This window comes from Mastomys coucha, unplaced genomic scaffold, assembly GCF_008632895.1.
Source record: "Mastomys coucha isolate ucsf_1 unplaced genomic scaffold, UCSF_Mcou_1 pScaffold16, whole genome shotgun sequence".
Lineage (NCBI taxonomy): Eukaryota > Metazoa > Chordata > Mammalia > Rodentia > Muridae > Mastomys > Mastomys coucha.
In genome coordinates this window covers 79443053-79461926 of record NW_022196898.1, presented here as the reverse complement: position 1 = coordinate 79461926, position 18874 = coordinate 79443053, and positions in this window count along the sequence as shown.

Here is an 18874-nt window from a genome sequence, read left to right as displayed (position 1 = left end):
AGATGACTACAAGAAAATAGAGGCCAAAATGTATATTTGAAGATGTCTTCTTTCAATCCCTCCTGGGGACCCACATCTTGCTTATTTGTCCAAATCCCAGAAGAATGATCAAGTGTGAGAATGACTCACGGGAACTAGACAGTTATGGGTAAAACTGAGTGTATGTGCACTGGGTTTGACCACATGGATCAGTGCATGTAAGTAGATGAGGGAGATATAAATATGAAATGTGTGTAGTCAAGTGAAAAGGCAGGCATCCAGTTAAAACTGTTCTTGATAGAGAATTGTGTTCTCAAGAAATAGTAACTAATAATCAACTAAGTCATCTCTTGTCTCATTTCTTCTTCCAAATCAGGTCCTCAAATTGCTATAAAAAGATTCGATCAACAGTATCCCTTTCCCAATTTGTGTGTTAAGTGAAAACAGTTCTTAAAGCATCAATCACACAGACTTTAATTCAGAAGGAATTTAAAGATCGTGTCCTTCCCACTGACACTGACATCAGTGTTTTCTGTTATTATTGAGAACAAGGCCCCCCTCCCCCACCCAGCCCACAAGATCCTCTGAGTGCACACTCTGCCCAATGATCAGATTATCTGACAGGCATATACCTACTAACCATTCAGTCCTCAAAGCCAATAAAATGGGACCTTAGAGGCGTCTTTCAAAGGTACTCTGAGATGCTTCGGTCACAGCTTATGTTTCCAGGGACAGTTGATCCGCTGTGTGATAGGGAGCATGCTTTAATCATTCCAGCTAATTCAGATCAATTGTTTTCCCCTGTGTGAGCCTTGGCACAGGCTCCTGGCATCGGCATTCCTTGCACTTTCTCAAACCTTTGCATTTGGGAAATGGCTTAGTGGGTAAGAGCACTGGCTACATACATAAGCATCAAGACCCGCCTTTGAATCCCCAGTACCTACCCAAAGAGCTAAGCATGGCCATGCACACACCGGAAACTCCAGCGTGAGAGGAAGTAGGGCAGAGACAGAAGGCAGAATTATGGCTGGATTTGCTGGCCAGTAGCCTAGCTCCAAGTTAGTGAGAAACCTATTAGCAAGAGAACAAGGCAGATATTAATTGAACAGGGTAATTGATGTGTTTTTCTGGCTACCACACACACCTGTTTACAGACATGCACATATACCACAGACACATACAAGCACACACACATGAAAATGAAAAGGACATGGGTCTGCTCTCCCGGCCTTCCTTCCTCAGAGCCTCTCCTGAACCCCTCTTTCTGAAGCCTTCCACTTGCTCTGCCTCCTATAATCTGCAGAAAGCAGTAAACACCTTAGAGAAAAGTAACACTTACAAATGCACTGTTCAAAACGAAATAGCACACTGTGAATGACCACATCTTTATTTACAATATCTTTTTATTGGCTACATAGGGAAAATGGCCACTCGTTTCCTGCTGGTGAGAATCTACACTGAGGAAACATGTTCAAAGGCAAATGGGCACAAGCATTGAGCTGTAACTGTGTCTACTCTTTGACTCAGCAGTTTTCCCACTCCCAGGAATTGATCCTGAATAAACATGGAAGGAAATGTGCATTCAAGAATAACAATAATAAAAATGACAATAATATTAACATAGAAAGAAAACAGGAAGCAACCCAAAGGTCTAATATCAGGGAACTAAATAAATTAGAGATCCATGCAGTGTCTCTGTACCTGATAACAGCTGTCTTGAAAAAAAAAATTTTTTTTTAAAATTCATGGTGATAAATCGGCATGTAAAGGTGTTTTCTGCCGAGCCTGATTATGGAGTTTGATATGCTTCCTGGACTCCACTAATATTGGAGGGAGAAAACCTAAGCCTGCAAGTTATCCTCTGACATCCACATGCATGCACACACACACACACACACACACACACACACACACACACACACCCCTGCAGCCACATAATACAAGTAATAAGAAATGTAAACAAACTTTAACTGCAATATTTAAATAAGGTAAATAAACTCTCTCCATTTGTGTATAAATGTATGAAATAAAAGAATAAGTATCTAAGTACATGATTATGCCTACAATGTTTAAGGAAAGATGGTATAGAAATCATGTAAACTATCCCATCATATTTGTTATAATAGCATACCCAATGCCAGTTAGTTTTTAGAGAAAAGTTTTCAGCAGTTTCAGAGGCTAATGTAAGATCTTCTGGTTCCATTCTTTCAGCCCCTGATAAGAGGGTCTTGATGTATCACTTCATGTCAGGCCATCTAGTAGTAAGAACCATATAAGAGTAAAAGATTGTGTGGCCAAATAGAAAACCAGAGAAATTTTCAGAGTTCAGGGTCATTCTTTTGTAAAACAACTCATTTCCTAGAGACTAGCCATGGACTTCCAAAGAATGATGTTAATCTTATTCTCAATATCAACGCCCCAACTACCAATCACTCATTTCTTAAAGCTTCCACTACTTCTTAAGGGACACAGTAGGGACCAATTTTCCAGGATGTGAATCCATGTGGTAGACTCAAGCTGTATCTAAGTCATAGCTCATGTTGCCCAGTAATGTGTGGAGTAAAGCTGCCTGGAAACATGAACAGTGCTTGGAACTGTTTTTGTCCTTTTGTGCTACCTGCACTATGTGCTTAGCATGTGGTATCCTTGCAGTTTACCCTGATGATTTTCCATCCATTTCCTGATCTCAATACACACGCAGCTGTCAGATGTGAAGCTCCATGGGCTTTCTCACTTTTTCAGATTATCGTTACTCTGTTGAGTCAAAGGTCTATCAACTCAGATCACTGAGAAACCACTATTTACCTACTCAAGATAAATTCTATTAATCACTATTATTCTTTATTTCTTATTTTGAAACCTATTTCCTACTTGTGAAAAACCAAAGAACTATAAGCCAACCCCAACTAGATATTTTCCTTTATAAGAGTTGCTGTGGTCATGGTGTCTCTTCACAGCCATGGAAATCCTAACTTAGACATTCATTATGTTTTGTTTTGTTTTGCTTTTAACTTTTCCTTTGCCTATGTATCTCAACTATTCATTCCTCGACAAGTCTCTAGAGCATTGATCTCTCTACCTGTGGGGTATGACCCCTTTGGGAGATGAACAATACTTTCAGAGGGGTCACAAATCCAATATTCTGCATATTAGACATATGTATTACAATTTATATAACAGTAGTAAAATTGTATGGCTGTGGGTCCTTACAACACGAGGAACTCTATTAAGGGGATGTTCACTAGGGATGTCGAGAACCACTGTTCTAGAGCCTCTGCTTCTTGATGCTTGTGTTGTGACAAGAGCCTCTTTTTGTTGCTCTCTCGGCACCAACACCTCCCTTTTAAGTCATCTGGCAATGCTTCTGAATTAGTCTACCAAAGATAATGATTTCCTGTTGCCACCAAGACAGATCGTGAATATGTAGTAAGCCAGCTATTTAAGTTCCTTAACTTTGTACGTCTCCTGGGCCCTTACTGGCTTACCCCAAACTGCTCTGTAAGATAAAGAATCTATTTGTAACACCTAAAAAGCAACTTGTCTCTGTATTGATGGGGAATACATACCTTTCTTATATATGTTAATCTTCAGGAGTGCCTTCCCTTGTTTTCTGAGCATGGAAACTACAGCCCTAGTACTGAGTTTACATGGCTATCTTTTTGTTGATTTCTGTAATTGGATGAGCTTTACCTCTTCTGGAAAATGATGTTCCAGTGGCTAGAAGGAAACTTCAGGAGGAAGGTTCTATACACTAAAACATAAATTGAGATGGGAAAAATCCAACCAACAAAAATCTGCAATCTGTGATGTGCTCAGGGTTACAGTGACATTACTGACAACCCAAATGTCTCTTTTAGGAGTCTATGATTCACTCCTTTCTGAACAAGAATTTTGACTAAAAATATATACACAAAATTGGTTCACATTTTCTTACATTAAAAAAAAAAGGTGAATTATCTGTTTGAATTTGTGGGCAGTATAGCCTTCAAAGGAAAGTCTATAGAATTTTAAGAATGGTAGTTCCTAAGGGTCTTCAGATGTCTGAGAAGAACAAAAATTACACACTCACATTTATTGTGTGGGTAGACTGGGGAACTTGGAGTTTAGGGTTATATATTTTGTAGTTGCTTAGATTTAATTGACTTAGTCAACTCTAGTATTTATAAAGGTAGTTTAATTCTTTGTCCCCATCATCAGACACCTTGCCATCTGAGCCTTCTCCTCCTCCAAGTATGCTGATATTTGAACAGAGATAAGAAGGACAAGACACCCACTCTAGCTCCCACACTATGCCATACCCAGTAACTCTGTTTTCCATTAAATTTTTGTAAAATAGTCTGAGCTCTTTTTCCCAGATTAGAAACCTGTAGAGCATGGAGTCTTATAATCACATAGAAGTAGCCTATTCATTCCTTTCCTTGCTTCTATAGGGTCCTTCTAGATTATACCTAGGGTCATGTAACCCTTAGGGTCAAAAGCCTCATGCAACTTCTCAGTTGGAAAAATCCTATGTAGACCCCTCAGAGATCCCATGGTTCACTTTACTATATAAAGCTTTTTTACAATATGGTTCTCAACTGTCTGTTCAGTCTTACCTCTTGGTACCTTCATACTTCACTGTATCAGATATTCACAGTCTTGCCATTTTCTCTGCTGGGAGTATCTTTCTGACATCTTTTCACGTTAAAGGTTTAACCATGTTTCAAGTTTCAGCTCAGCATCAACTCCATTGCACGGATCCTGTCATATCTACCATTTAATTAGCTAGGACCTCTTTATTTTACAAGCACTTTCTCACAAAACCATCACCCATGCACTGTCATTCTCTTTAACTCATGTCAATTTGGAATTTATCTGGGACAAGAGTATGAACCACATTAACTTTTACTGTGTGTGGTGATTTGTCTTGGTTCTTAATCTGAGTGGATCTGGATTCAACTAAGAGGCATGCCTCTGGGTAAATCTATGAGGGCGTTTCCAGGACTAGCTGAAGAGGGAACACCCTCTGCAGAGTGGGCAGCACCTTCAGATGATGATAGTCCATAGATAAAGATGGTTAGGGGAAATTTTCTGACTTTGCCTGGTCCTCTGGAAAACTCTTACTAATATAATGTGGTTTTAAATTTTCAAGGATCAAGTCACTGACATTTGAACCAAATACTCATTATCACTAAGTTTCCCTTTACTATTTGTATAGTAGGGTAGATTTTATCATATAAAATTAATATATATGATGTAATCTGATAAATATTGCATTATCTTTTTGCTTTCCACCAAGGTAATGAGTGGTACCCCACCTCATCACATCTATCTCCCTCTTTTGGTTTTATCACCTCCATAACTTGATCTAGCTCTTAACTTCAACTGTTCAATGAAGTCTTTAAGTCATAACATCTTAGGAGAGACAATCAGAGTTCACAAAGATGGGTAGACACTGACTTTGTTAAGAATTTTTCCTCCCAAGGTGAGTGAACTCAGAAAGGCCTAGCCAACCCTTACAGTAAAGATGGAATGCTTACTTCTTGGCCTTGAAGATCAAGCATCAGTAAACAAAAATAATCAGGTGATGTTTGAATTGGGTACTTTCTGGGAAGACAGTTGGTCAACAAAAGATTCATGGAGAAGGAATATCAAATGACACTACAGAGTGTATGAACATGACAACTGTGGTCCCATGTAGAGGGAACTTAAGGATCAGGCATAGAAAAGGCAGAATATGAAACTACAGATGCAGGCGAGAGACATAGAATTTGGCCTTTAACTTCTGTATAGACTGGAACCTAATGGCTCTAAGTAGGGAAGTTACATGGTAGGCCTTTGTTGGAGGACACTAGGACCAAAGGATAGGGCAAAAATGAGGAGATCATGACAACAACTCTGCAAAGAATTAAAGAATATCAAAAATTAGAGCGAAGGAGAGAAGGGGAAAAGAGACAACTGGCACTGACTTAAAGGCTGAAATACAAGTTGTTGGAATCAGTTGTATGCAGGGGGTTTCAGGAAGCAGAGCTAGGGGAAAGCTCCCTCTCCAGATCATGTGTCTGGTGGTGGTGGAAAAAGATTCCTTGTTCAGTCCTGGACAAAGTGAGTCTGAGGACTCTGTGTGAGCCTTTGATGTGCCCATTTCAGCCCTGGGCAAAGTGAGTCTGAGGAATCTGGGTGAGCCTTTGATGTGCCCATGCCCATCCTCCAAATGGCTTACTTTTAAAGCTGGGTTGGGAGTCCGGGTGGAAAAAATAAGACAGAGGAGGGAGAAAAAAGAGTCCACATAATCCCTCATTCATTTGTTCTGATTCCAACATTGAGGTTTTTAGAGCAAGAGGTTTGAAACTACCAAAATAAACATGTAATTGCAAGAGAAGGAAGAAGCTGCCTTTCCATAGTTTGAATATTTCTTGATAGCTCCCAAATGGAAACCTTTCGAAACAGTTCTGTTGAAGGTGGAAGAAGGAAGTTGGTGCTTTTTACATGTGAAAGCTTCATATAAATTGCATTTTAATTCTTACAATACGCCTTCATAAATTGGTGTCATTATCTCAATTTTACAGATGTGGAAGCTCAAAGCCCAGGGAAGTTAATAGAGTTCCTCTAGCACCCCAGATGGAAATGGTAGAAGCCATGTCTAAATCTACAGCTGCCTAGTTCTTCACTCCAGATTTCTTCCATTACATGATACTGGATGTCAATTATTCAGGGAATAGTTTGGCTCCAGAAAGGAGACTCACAAAAATGGCTAATTATGGGAAAACTGAAAGGATTCCTTGTCTTACAAGCTGTCCTGTGTTCTAAAGGAGCATTCTTTTACAGGAGTATCCCTGCCAATTGGCAGAGACTCAGTTTCACAAACGATTTTACCTTCTTCCATCCAAGAAACTCTTCTTATAACGCGCTAAATGAAAACCAGTCAGTCAAACAACAAACAGATCAGTGAGAAAGTACGGTGAGTGGGAAATCCCACTTTCAAGTGTACAGAAGCAATTCCGTGTCTGTCTTTATTTAGACAACCAGCCCCAGTACCAACTCCTGGTGCTCTTCAAGGAGGATGCAAGTTTTCTGTCCTAATAGGAACAGGGAACTGCAGAGACCAAAGGATTTCTCTTGGAACTTCTGTCTTAAGAAACCAAACGCCATTTAAATCAAGAACAAGTACAATTTAATGGATAGCTTAGTAAACTCTCATTTTCTGTTGTGACTTACCCTATCCAGCATAAGGGTACCTTTCCCTCAGAAGTTCCAAGCAGCCTTCACATGACCTTGGGAAGATGTGAGTGAGCGGGCGGGATGGCTACTTGCAAAACAGTTTACATTTGCTTAGGAAGGTTAACCAATACTCTACAACATATGTCAAAATTTTAAAGAGAACAGAACTTCTTTGCTCTGCGCAATGTATACAGTTCCTGGTCTTTGATGTTTCTGTTTCTGCCCCTTTATTTGTACAACATTGTCTGGTTTAAAGAAAAAACTTTTATGTCTCACGACTGACCTGTCAAACATTATTTTAACTTAAAGAATAGCTGAGTCCCTGCAGCAAACCTGGAAAAGCCCCCTGTTTGAAAACAGACTCCCATTATGTATGTGTATCTAATATATTTTAATTGGGGGAGCGTGTGCTAAAAAAGTCTTGTGTATAACCATGATTGAGTGTAGACACATACGCAGCAGCCATCACATCTTCTGCTATGCCCAGTGCTTGTGGCTCCACAAGTTCAAACGGAAATGTAACTATCCTCTTAACACCATTTATCTAATTCTGCATCCTCATAGGTGTAGAGCAATCATCCAACTCTGGAATCAATGGACTCTCTTTAAAAGGAATTGACTATTTCTTCCAGAAAACACGTCACTTGGCTCAGTCAAAATTCCTGCACCACACCAACCAAGCCCCACATTTTCTCCATTGTTTGACAAGCCTTGACTTGATTCCCCTGCCTGATGGTGTCAGCCTCCAGACAGGGCTGCTTGGAGTATTGCCTAACATCTTTGCTGAAGAGGAGGTCACAATGCACAGAAATGCCATGGGACTTACTGAGCTTGGAAGCCTGGACATCAGAGGAAAGGAAGTGGGGGGATCTACACAAAAGGAGTGTTGCTCAGGAATAAACTCAGTGGAATGGTTGAGGAGGAAGTGCTGCCTGCTTCCATCCATCATGACAGAGTTATGCCAAGAGGCAGAAGGTAGTGGGAGATGCTATAAATGGACTCTTACGAGTGTTGAAAAGCCATGGCCTTATCATCAATGCCACTTTTTCCATTTATAGCCTGTGATTGGTAGTCATTGTTTCTGAGAATACTGGAGATTTATCTCGTATTATTTGCTCTTGTGTGGGTTACTTTAATTGATAGCAGGTGTTAGTCAGAGCTTCCGACATCCATCTTTACCTCAGAAATGCTGAATAAGCCTCGGCTTCTGAGATGATGATAAATGAGAACACACACACACACAAAAATCTAAGACTTAACTAAAATACACTAACGGCTGGGCAGTGGTGGCACACGCCTTTAATCCCAACACTTGGGAGGCAGAGGCAGGCGGATTTCTGAGTTTGGGGCCAGCCTGGTCTACAGAGTGAGTTCCAGGACAGCCAGGGCTACACAGAGATACCCTGTCTCGAAAAACATAAATAAATAAATAAATAAATACATACATACATACACTAACAGTTGAGAAATGTTTCCCTTGGAATTCTCCTTGTTTTATTTTGAGGTTTCAGAATAGAAAATTTGAAGGAAATTCTTAATTGTAGTCTCTGGACTCCACCAGTACTTTTCAGATACCCACTGTCTTGGTTCCTATTCTCTAATAGCAGCAATTCACGTTTAAAAAAATTATATATTTAATTTCTGTGTTTTTACCTGGCTGAGTTTACATGTAGGACATGTGTATAGATGCCAAAGATGTCAGAAGAGTGTATTGGGCCATGGAAAACTGGAATTACAGGTGGTTGTGGGTTCCCACGTGGGTGCTGAGAACCTGGGAACCAAGGAGTTTACTCTTCTACAAGAGTAAACAGAGAAGTCCCTCCAGTCCCTATAGCAATCCTAAAGATCCAAGGAAAACATTTTCCTACATAGTTTTTTTTTTTTTTTTTTTTTTTTTTTTTTTTTTTTTTTACTATTACAATTTCAATAAAACCAATGACCCACTTCCACCCCAAAAAGAGAAACTGTAAATGATGTCAAGGTCACTATGCTTCAGTCAGAACTGAACACCCCCTTAAATTTCCATTATAGGGTGACCTATATATACCATTCCCAAATATGTCATGCTACTTTTGTTTGGGATTTCACTTTGAATATATGCATCTTTAATATTAATATTTTTATTAGTTGGTTGTTGTCATGACAGGGACACACGTTGAGAGAAAAGATAAATACATAAGTAACTAAAAGCTTAGCTGGCTGAGCTACTGTCTCCCCAGGAGGAGGGAAAAGTGCCAGCCTGGGAGTCTAGGAAGGCCTGGGCTCCACCAGCCATACTATTCATTGCTCTAGTCAAAGAGGAAACATTAGTGAGGAATAAAGGAGCTCCAGTCAATATGATCACATGGGGTCAAACAGATACAGAGCTTGAGTCATGCCAGCCTGACAGGAATGCTGAGATTTTATGGGAAAGGGAAACAAGGTTGCAAAGCCCCCAGGCAGATTGTCTCAGGCAGGGTCGGGGCAGTGGTTTTTTTTTTTTTTTTTAATCTCTTTTGTGCTTCTGCAAGGTGGTTCCAGAGAAATCGTTACAACTGTGGCCGATAGACAGAGCGATCTAGTTCCAGAAACATGATTGATTGTTCCTGCTCCAGGTGAAGCCTCCATTATAAGCCTCCAGTTAGTCCATTATGGGCTAACTGCTCTGGCTTGGAAGATGTTTTCATCATAAGTGATCAGCTTCATGAGACTTCCCTTACTGGAGGGGAGTCTTGATCCTTGTCATAAAGATCTTATCAGTCCTGTCCACCCTAGAATCCAAGGTAACTCCAGAAGGCAGTGTGTGGGCAGGAAATAAAGAGGGAAAAGAAACAGAGACTAACAGGTGTGACTAGGTCAATGACTGAGTTCTCTTTACTACACTGTCTCATACCCTTCTAATCACTGTTTTTTGAAATAAAGAAATATAAAGCTGCACATTTTAGATTTCCTTATTATATGTTTGATAGTCAAATAAATAAATATGGACACTAATGGAACAAAGAAGTAACTTCAGAGGCAGCTACTTATATGTGTATGCTGTTGAAAAGTCTATGGTTAAGTGCCGAGTTATTTTGTTTCAGTTAGATGTCATTAGTTTGACAATTTATTCATTCATACACCAGTCATCCTATTTGAACATCAGTCTCTTTCAACTCTGAGTTAAAATAGTAGCAACATCCCAAATGAAAATTCACAGTCATAAATCTGTACCCTAAAATTTTCTTACTATAACCATTCTTTCTGGCTGGTACTCAAAATGTATTTACCATGTTACTTCCAGGACAGAACAAATGGCTCAACAGTTAAGAAGTCATGATGCTCTTAGGGAGAATCCAGCCTCATTCAGTTCTGGGTACCAACATCAGGGGGCTCACAGACCCCTGTAACTACAGCACCACGGGGATCAGAGCTCACTTTAAAGTACCCACACATGGCTATACACACTCACATAATTAGAAAAGTAAAAATAAGTCTTAAAAAAATTAAATGATGGTTTCTGCACTTTGTACTTACTATTTTGATCTTTGCTCTTGTTTTGTTCAGTTTGGAGAAGGAGATAGAGAACCTGAAGTTGGGTAGGGAGGGTGTGGAGGGGATCTGGAAGAAGCCGAGGGAGGGAGAAATATGATCAAAATAGATTATTTGGGAAAAAAACAAAGATTTCTGAAAGACCTACCTCTTAAATAAGAAGAATTTATAATTACTTTAGAAGTTTGGCATCTGAAACAGTTTTCACTGTGACTTTGAGAACGGGCAGTCGTACTAATAATTTTAAAACTATCAGTTACACTTTTATCCCTCTCACCGTCTCTTTGTCCAGGAAGTCTTCCCTCCCACGTCCCTTTCCTGTTCTCTCCCTTTAATGCCCACCTTCACAGCTCTAACTGTAAGCGACTGTGCAGAGGAATTACAAAATGACTTTTGCTCCCTTTCCTATAAATATGTCCAACCAGTTGATTTTATGATTATTTAGCATCAGTTATTCTTGACATAGATGACTTAACCTACATTATCCTTACATTTGTCTGTTGGATCTTTCCTGACAGGAAACTGCTTACCGTGTACTACACATGCTAATAAATTTGGTTCTCCATTGCTCTTTGTATAACTACTGGGATCCCATTTTAAACGAATTGCTTTCACCATCTTCTGTTCCCACTCTGCTTTCTCTTCTAGATAGACTTCTGTAAAAGCTGAAGTACTTTTTTCCTTTTATTTTTCAAATAAAAAAATGGGACAATAGAACGTACCAATAAATCCATAGACAGGAACTCCCTGTCAAGGGGAGGGGGAGCCAAGCACTTTTGCTTATGCTCTGTACCCATCTCTAAGTGGCTATGTTCTGCCTCATATCCAGGCTCAAGTAGCTTTTGGGCAACAAGGGAAATTCATTAAGGATGTTAAAAACAGAAGTGAATTTTAATGAAAATAAATACAAGTTGATGGGACTTAAGGTTTCTAAGAAATATTCAAGAGAAATGAAAAGTAGTTAAAAACAGGGGGGAGGGGGTTGTCTACCATAGACTCAACAGGCTTGGAAAGTATCAGAGAAGACAGACTAAATGATACGCTAATGACCCATGAGTGCTTAATCAAGCCTGCAGTAAATGCACAGATCGAGACATAAAGTCTAGCAGTTAGAAGATCTAGGTCTTTGTGCCAACCTCTGAGCCTGTGGCTTATGTGGCTGCACTGCTGGTATTGTTTATATACAATACAATGGACAAGTGCAACTCTGACATAACTAGCACACAATTGTCTTTTATATCCTATTGTCTCTTTAAGATGATTTCAGTGGCAGCGCCAGGAAATTTACTAGAACCACTAATTAGGTATGGCTTCAGGATAAAACCAATATATCTAAATTCTTTGTATTTCTATGTACTAGTAAAGACTCTCTAAAAAGTGAATCAAGAAAACAATGCCATCGGAAAGAAAAAAAATGCTAAGAAATAAATTTAAGCAAAGAAGTGACAGATATTTACATTAGAAAATGGGAGACATGAATGGAAGATGTTGGGGGAGACACAAATGGTGGGAACGGGGTCCTCTATTCATAGAAAAGAAAAATTCATTTTGTTAGTGTGTTAATACTACCCAGAGTGACATACAGATTCAAAATTATTCAAAATAATTCTTTCAAAATTCTTGTGTGTTAAATGTGGCAATGTGTGCCTTTAATCTCAGTGCTTGATAGACCGAGGCAGGTAGATTCCCTGAGTTCCAGGCCATTCCAGGTTACCAGTTCATCAGCAGCAGAACTCCGAAGGCAAAAGCCCTCCACCCAATTCATCCTTTCCTATGTTCCTCGTCGCTTCCTAGCCACGTAACTGGTTCTAGGTCCAACTGAGAGACATCCTCTTCATGTTTCAATATGAGAAAGCCTAACTATTGTGTCTCCACACCATAAATAAAAATGGAAGATTTACACCCAATTATGAAGTCATCATAAGAGGATCCCTGAGTGCCTACTTATTTGTTCACGTCACTTTTCACATTGGGATCAGCCCTTATTGGTAACAGTGGCAGACCCATGTTAGCAAACTCATTTGCTAGAGAGCATACAGGAGTGACACTGGACGGAATGGGCTGTAGCATCCTAGAGAAAACAGCCCTTGAAATAGTGGATGCTACGGTGAGGACAGGGACAGCGGGTCTTCTAGGAAATTTGAACACCTATTTTTTTTTAATATCAGCTCTCCATAATTGTTGGTGTAGTCTTAAAAAGCTTAAAAATGTTTGTTCAACATTTCTTTAGGTGTTTCTCAGCCATTCTGAGTTCCTCAACTGAGAATTCTTTGTTCAGCTCTGTACCCCATTTTTTAATGGGGTTATTTGGTTCTCTGGAGTCTAACTTCTTGAGTTCTTTGTATACCTTGGATATTAGCCCTCTATCAGATATAGGGTTGGTAAAGATCTTTTCCCAGGGTCTCAACCACCAACCAAGGACTGCACATGGAGGGGTCTGATTGTTCAGGCAGCATGTGTATGGTAGAGGATTGCAAAGTCGATCATCAATAGGAGGAGAGGACCTCGGCCCTTTTAAGGTTCTGAGCCCCAGTGTAGGGGAATGCCAGGGCCAGAAAGTGGGAGAGGGCGGGGTGGCAGGCATGGGAAGGGGGAGGCAACAGGGGTTTGGTTTTGTTGTTTTTGTTTGTTTCTTTGTTTTTTGGAAGGGAAAGTGAGAATGGAGAAATTCGCATGTAAATAAAGAAAATATCTAAAATAAAAAAAAATGTTTGTTCAAAACTTCTACTAAAATATGCATTGGATAGATTCATAGGGAAAAAACACCACTTTGCGAACATGCAGCGGATTCCCTCAGCCTTGCACAGCTGTCACACTCACAGGTGTGTTTGCCGACAGAACTCAGACAAGGAGAAGAGAGCTGAGCATCACAAATCACTGCTCCTCCTGAAGCATTTGCATACGAGCACTATGAACAGGACAATCAGTGTTGATATGGAGAAGTGTGAGTACTGGGTGAAATGTTCTTTTGTTTTTCCGGTTGGATGGAGCTATTTTCCACCTTTCTTGTGTATTTAGAAACAGTCAGACAGGTCAAACAATGGGACAAGTTGCCTTTAAGTACACTGATCCTCAACGAAGCCTGCTTCTCTTCCTGCTCTGCTTCACTTTTCTTTACTGCTCAAGTGCCGGTGCTGATGCAAATGTCAAAGGTCATCATCTACAAAAGGATTGCTTTCCCCTGGGTGTGTTTGCAACCTAATTTCAGAATACTTTTTTGCCAGATGCCTTGAACCAACAGAGATTAAGCTGCTGAATCTCAGAGAGCATTCAAAGAGGCCCAGTGGAAGATTACACTACGCACAGAGCATAAAGGTGCACCTCCACAGATGACCACATTCTTTTGCCAGCACATAGCAAAAAGAAGAATGTTTTAAACAGTGATGGCTGAAAAATACAGATGGGACATTCACTTATTTCTCAGACTACTTTCATTTATATTTATGATTTTAACAACAAGTTGAAAATGCAGAGGGCACAAGGCTATAACAACCCTCCATACAGCCAGAAGATAAGATTGCCACCATAACTAATTGCTATTAATAAAATCATTATTTATTATGGTCACTTGTTACCAACACCCTGAAAAAATCTTCTGATACACACACCACTCACAAGATAGCAATACTTGAAACTAGAAAGTTGAAATGTCTTGTTGGTGAGAAGTACAGTCAATATGTGTCACCAGTCTGAACCTACCTTTTTGACTATATAAACAAATTAAATTAAACCATTTGTCAGAGCCCTAAGAAGCAACACACTGATATCAGTTTACTAAGTATATGAACAGACAAGTCCAAATTATAGTTATGACAAGTTGAGGCTATTAGAGTAGATGAATGAACTTTAAGATCTGCAAGCTTTCTAAGCCCTGAATCAAATTTTTCATGCCCAATTTTAGTCCTGGAGAATCTGAATTACTTCCAAACAAAATGAAGCAAGACAAAACTAATACCCATCAATTCAATTACTCAGTAATTAAGTATAGAGCTAAAAGCTAAATTATCCAGAAAAAATAAAAAGAAAGAAACAAACAAACAAAGGCAGGTCAGACAGAATGAGTAGTAATCTTAGAAGACAATAAGGTAGCCATTGAGATTTGATTCAGTGACCTCTAGTAGACTAATTGTATCACAAGAGAATGTGCTTTCAGTTACATAGGCCACGCTGCATCTCAAATCATCCAAAATAGAAGTTAAACAAAATGTTGTGATTCAGAACACACTAGAGAGCCCCAGATGCACCTGGTTATCACACAACAGTCAGTGCCTAATACAGAGTGGTGCCTAAAACACACAGCAAAACACACTGACATCAGACATCTTTGGCTGCCAGGGGATTCCGGAACTCTGAACGTCACAGTAGAGTGCCTCATTTGCTCATGAGAAAGCCACAAGCAACCCAAAGACCAAGGATCTCTGCTGCTGGGCGTCATCAAGATGTGCCAGGATAACAAACTCTGGGCTCCTAGTCTCCACAACAGTACACTTTAGCACAGGACGGAAGGGACACATGGGACGGAAGGAACACAGATTCTGGCTCAGAGGAAAAGCAGAGTCCCACGGTAGATCTGCAGCGTCTCTGTCTCTTCACGTTTATAGAGGACTGACAAGACAGGCCTGGAAATAAGGCCTAAATGGAGCCACAGGATTGTTTCAAGTTCTGTGTCAGCTACCAAATCACTTTTTCTGGCCATAAATGACCAACTCTCCACTGGCAACTTGTCTTTATCTAAAGAAAATGCCAGAAATACACGAGTTAGAAAGGTAGATAGCCTTAAGTTTGGGCCAAAACTGAAGAGAGAACGGTTATCAGTTGACACTTCCTCCAGAGTTTAGGGAAAGGACAGGGAGAGCTAGAAAACTTTATCTGTGGATTTAGTATGGGCTCTGAAACGGGACTGGAATATGCAGCTTTCTCTTAAAGCCATTTCAGAGCAGGCAATTTTTATCCATTCCTACAGAGAGCTAGAATTGAAAAGGACACTTTTCTTTTTAAAAAACCAATCCCAATTTCAAAGAGGGCCACAGTAATATTTTCAAAGTAAGCCAGACTGAGAATGGCAATTTCCTTCATCTTAATTTTGGGGGAGCTCTGTTACAATCTTGACAAGAAAATTGCATCAAACATCCCAAACTAATGTTTATAAGGCTGCCCGTTTTCCACCAGTGAAGTTGAATTTCATTGAATTTGCTAACCGCTAAGTCAAGAAGGATTTAATGAGTATATATGACACACATGAGCTAAGTAATATGGACAAATATCTTAATTTCATCAATTAAAAATAAGCCTTAAAAGATTGTTTTCATAAAAAAAATCTTTTTTATTGGATATTTTCTTTATTTAATGTCATACGATATCTTCTCTCCCAGTTTCCCCTCCAAAAAAAGAAAAAATAATAAAATAAAAATAAAACAAAAACAAAACAAACCCCTGTCCCTGCTTCTTCCCCCTGCTCATCACCCCACCCTCTCTTGCTTCCAATATATACAAAGAACTCAATAAATTAGACTCCAGAGAACCAAATAATCCTATTAAAAAATTAGGTACAGAGTTAAACAAAAAATTCTCAATTGACAAATACCGAATGGCTGAGAAGCACCTAAAGAAATGTTCAACATCCTTAGTCATCAGGGAAATGCCAATCAAAACAACCCTGAGATTCCACCTCACACCAGTCAGAATGGCTAGGAAAAAAACTCAGGTGACAGCAGATGCTGGAGAAGTTGTGGAGAAAGAGGAACACTCCTTCATTGCTGGTGGGATTGCAAGCTGGTACAACCACTCTGGAAATCAGTTTGGCAGTTCCTCCAGAAATTGGACATAGTACTACCAGAGGACCCAGCTATACCACTCCTGGGCGTATAACCAGAAAATGCTCCAACGTGTATTAAGGACACATGCTCTACTATGTTCATAGCAACCATATTTATAATATCCAGAAACTGGAAAGAACCCAGATGTCTCTCAACAGAGGAATGGATACAGAAAATGTGGTACATCTACACAATGGAGTACTCCTCAGCTATTAAAAACAGTGAATTTATGAAATTCTTAGGGAAATGGATGGATCTGGAGAATATCATCCTGAGTGAGGTAACCCAATCACAAAAGAATACACATGGTATGCACTCACTGATAAGTGGATACTAGCCCAGAAGATCGGAATACACAAAAGTACAATCCACAAACCACAAGAAACTAAAGAATAAAGAAGACCAAAATGTGGATACTTTATTCCTTCTTAATAAAAATTTTTAAAAATTTGTGTGTACTACCCACCTAATGTATTAAACACAGCATAAAATAAGATGATCAGAAGTGATGGCTCAAAATAATTATTAAAATAATAAAGTAAATAATTCTAATTAAAGCAGAATATAAATGCTGTACAGTGATGCCAGACTCCAAGTTCACTTAAATTACTAATAACAAAGTGGGTCTTAAAGCTGCTGGCATACATTGAAAGCTATTGTATGTACTGCATATATCTGCATACATATCAACCAGAGATGTGTAAATAGACAGCTAATGATCCCTTTTCACTCTTTATTGTAAGCAGCTAACAGTTGTTGGGGTCTATTTAACGACAGTATGTAATCCAATTGTTTTCCTATTAAAATTGTAGTTTAAAAGAGCAGGTATAAATTGATGGTGCGGAAGGAAATTCTGCATCTCTAAACCGACAGTCGACTACCCAAAGAGATCAAATCCATACCTCATCTCTCACACTTTAAAATGCCTTGAGAGAGAGAGTTAAAATAACAAGTCAAGCAGCGGCATCTGCAAAGCAAAACTGACTGGTTCAAGCACCTCATCGTTATAGCTTCTTCAGACTGTGGGTACTGAAGGGAAAGATATTTTTACTGCAGCCAGAAAGTAGAAAGGAGGAAACCGTAGCCAAGTGTTGTCACATTAAAAACAGAACCAAGCCCTCACGAGTTTCCCCAGTGTTTTCCTTCAAGCAAATCAAAGACGCCTCACTTACTGTAAGTCCAAGCTGCCTGTGATCTGCTTCATTTAAAAGCCAGAACATTTATGTTGGGCCCAGACACACATTTTCATTAGCTGCAGCTTTAGAGACTGGAAAATCCCATGTCAGCTGTGAATGGAGATGTTCAAGAACGTATGATCGGCAGAGATGTTCAAGAAAGTGTGGTTGATATTGCATTCTGGGAAGGGATAGCAACAACTTTTGAAGGCCAAAGTCTTTGCCCAGAAAGAAGACTTTTCATGCCAAAGCACCACAAAGAGCCAGGATGTTTCCAATGAATCTTTTGTTATCAGAATTGCTGTTCTTCTTGCCATCTAAGACACCGTGTCAGTAAATAGAGTTATCTGCTAGACTAGGTACTGGGAAATGTCTACCATGATTAGAAAAGTAAGAATGACTTGTATATAAAACATGGGCAATTGCTGATATCTTGTAGATCCACATTCAAAAGTAGCATAAATAAGACAAATATGGAGAATCTCTGATCAAAAGGAGCAATAACACTCTACGAAGTTTATGGCATTTCTCTCTGAAGACTTCAAAGCCTCTGATAAATTGTGTCCTGAGCCTGTCCATAGACAGATACCATTCTCCTTACCACATGGGCATAATATCTGAAAAGACAAAAAAGGAGTGAGGGACCCTCACTCTGGCTTTTCTTCAGTAAAAAGGACACCATATAAATCTAACAGGATACTTCTAACTAGAGCTGTGCCGTTAACTTGACCAATAAAGAAAGAAATATAAAACCACTGATTTTCATAGTTACCATGATAATTTTCACACACTGAATGTCCAGTATCCTCACACAACCAACCAGTCAAAGCCTCCTGAATGCCTAGCAAAATCTGCTCTTGTCTTTTGATATCTTAAAGCAAATCTTTACTGGATCCATATAGGCCTGATTATTGCAAAAATCCATTTACTGGTGTTCTTCAATTTATGTGACTCCTTGTGCATTTATTTATTCTTTCACCAAATATATTCTCCTACTACAATTTACACTCCCGTGCTGTGCCACCACAAGGCTTAATGTCTCTTGTAAAGAAGAAAGATTTAAACATTTTTATGACTTTCCCCATTCAGCGTTGTCATTGTTAATGTTGGTACTTGATAATCTGTTTTGAATGTGTAATTTGGAACTAAAGATATATCTCAGTGGTCTAGGATTTCTCCAGCATGAGTGAGGCC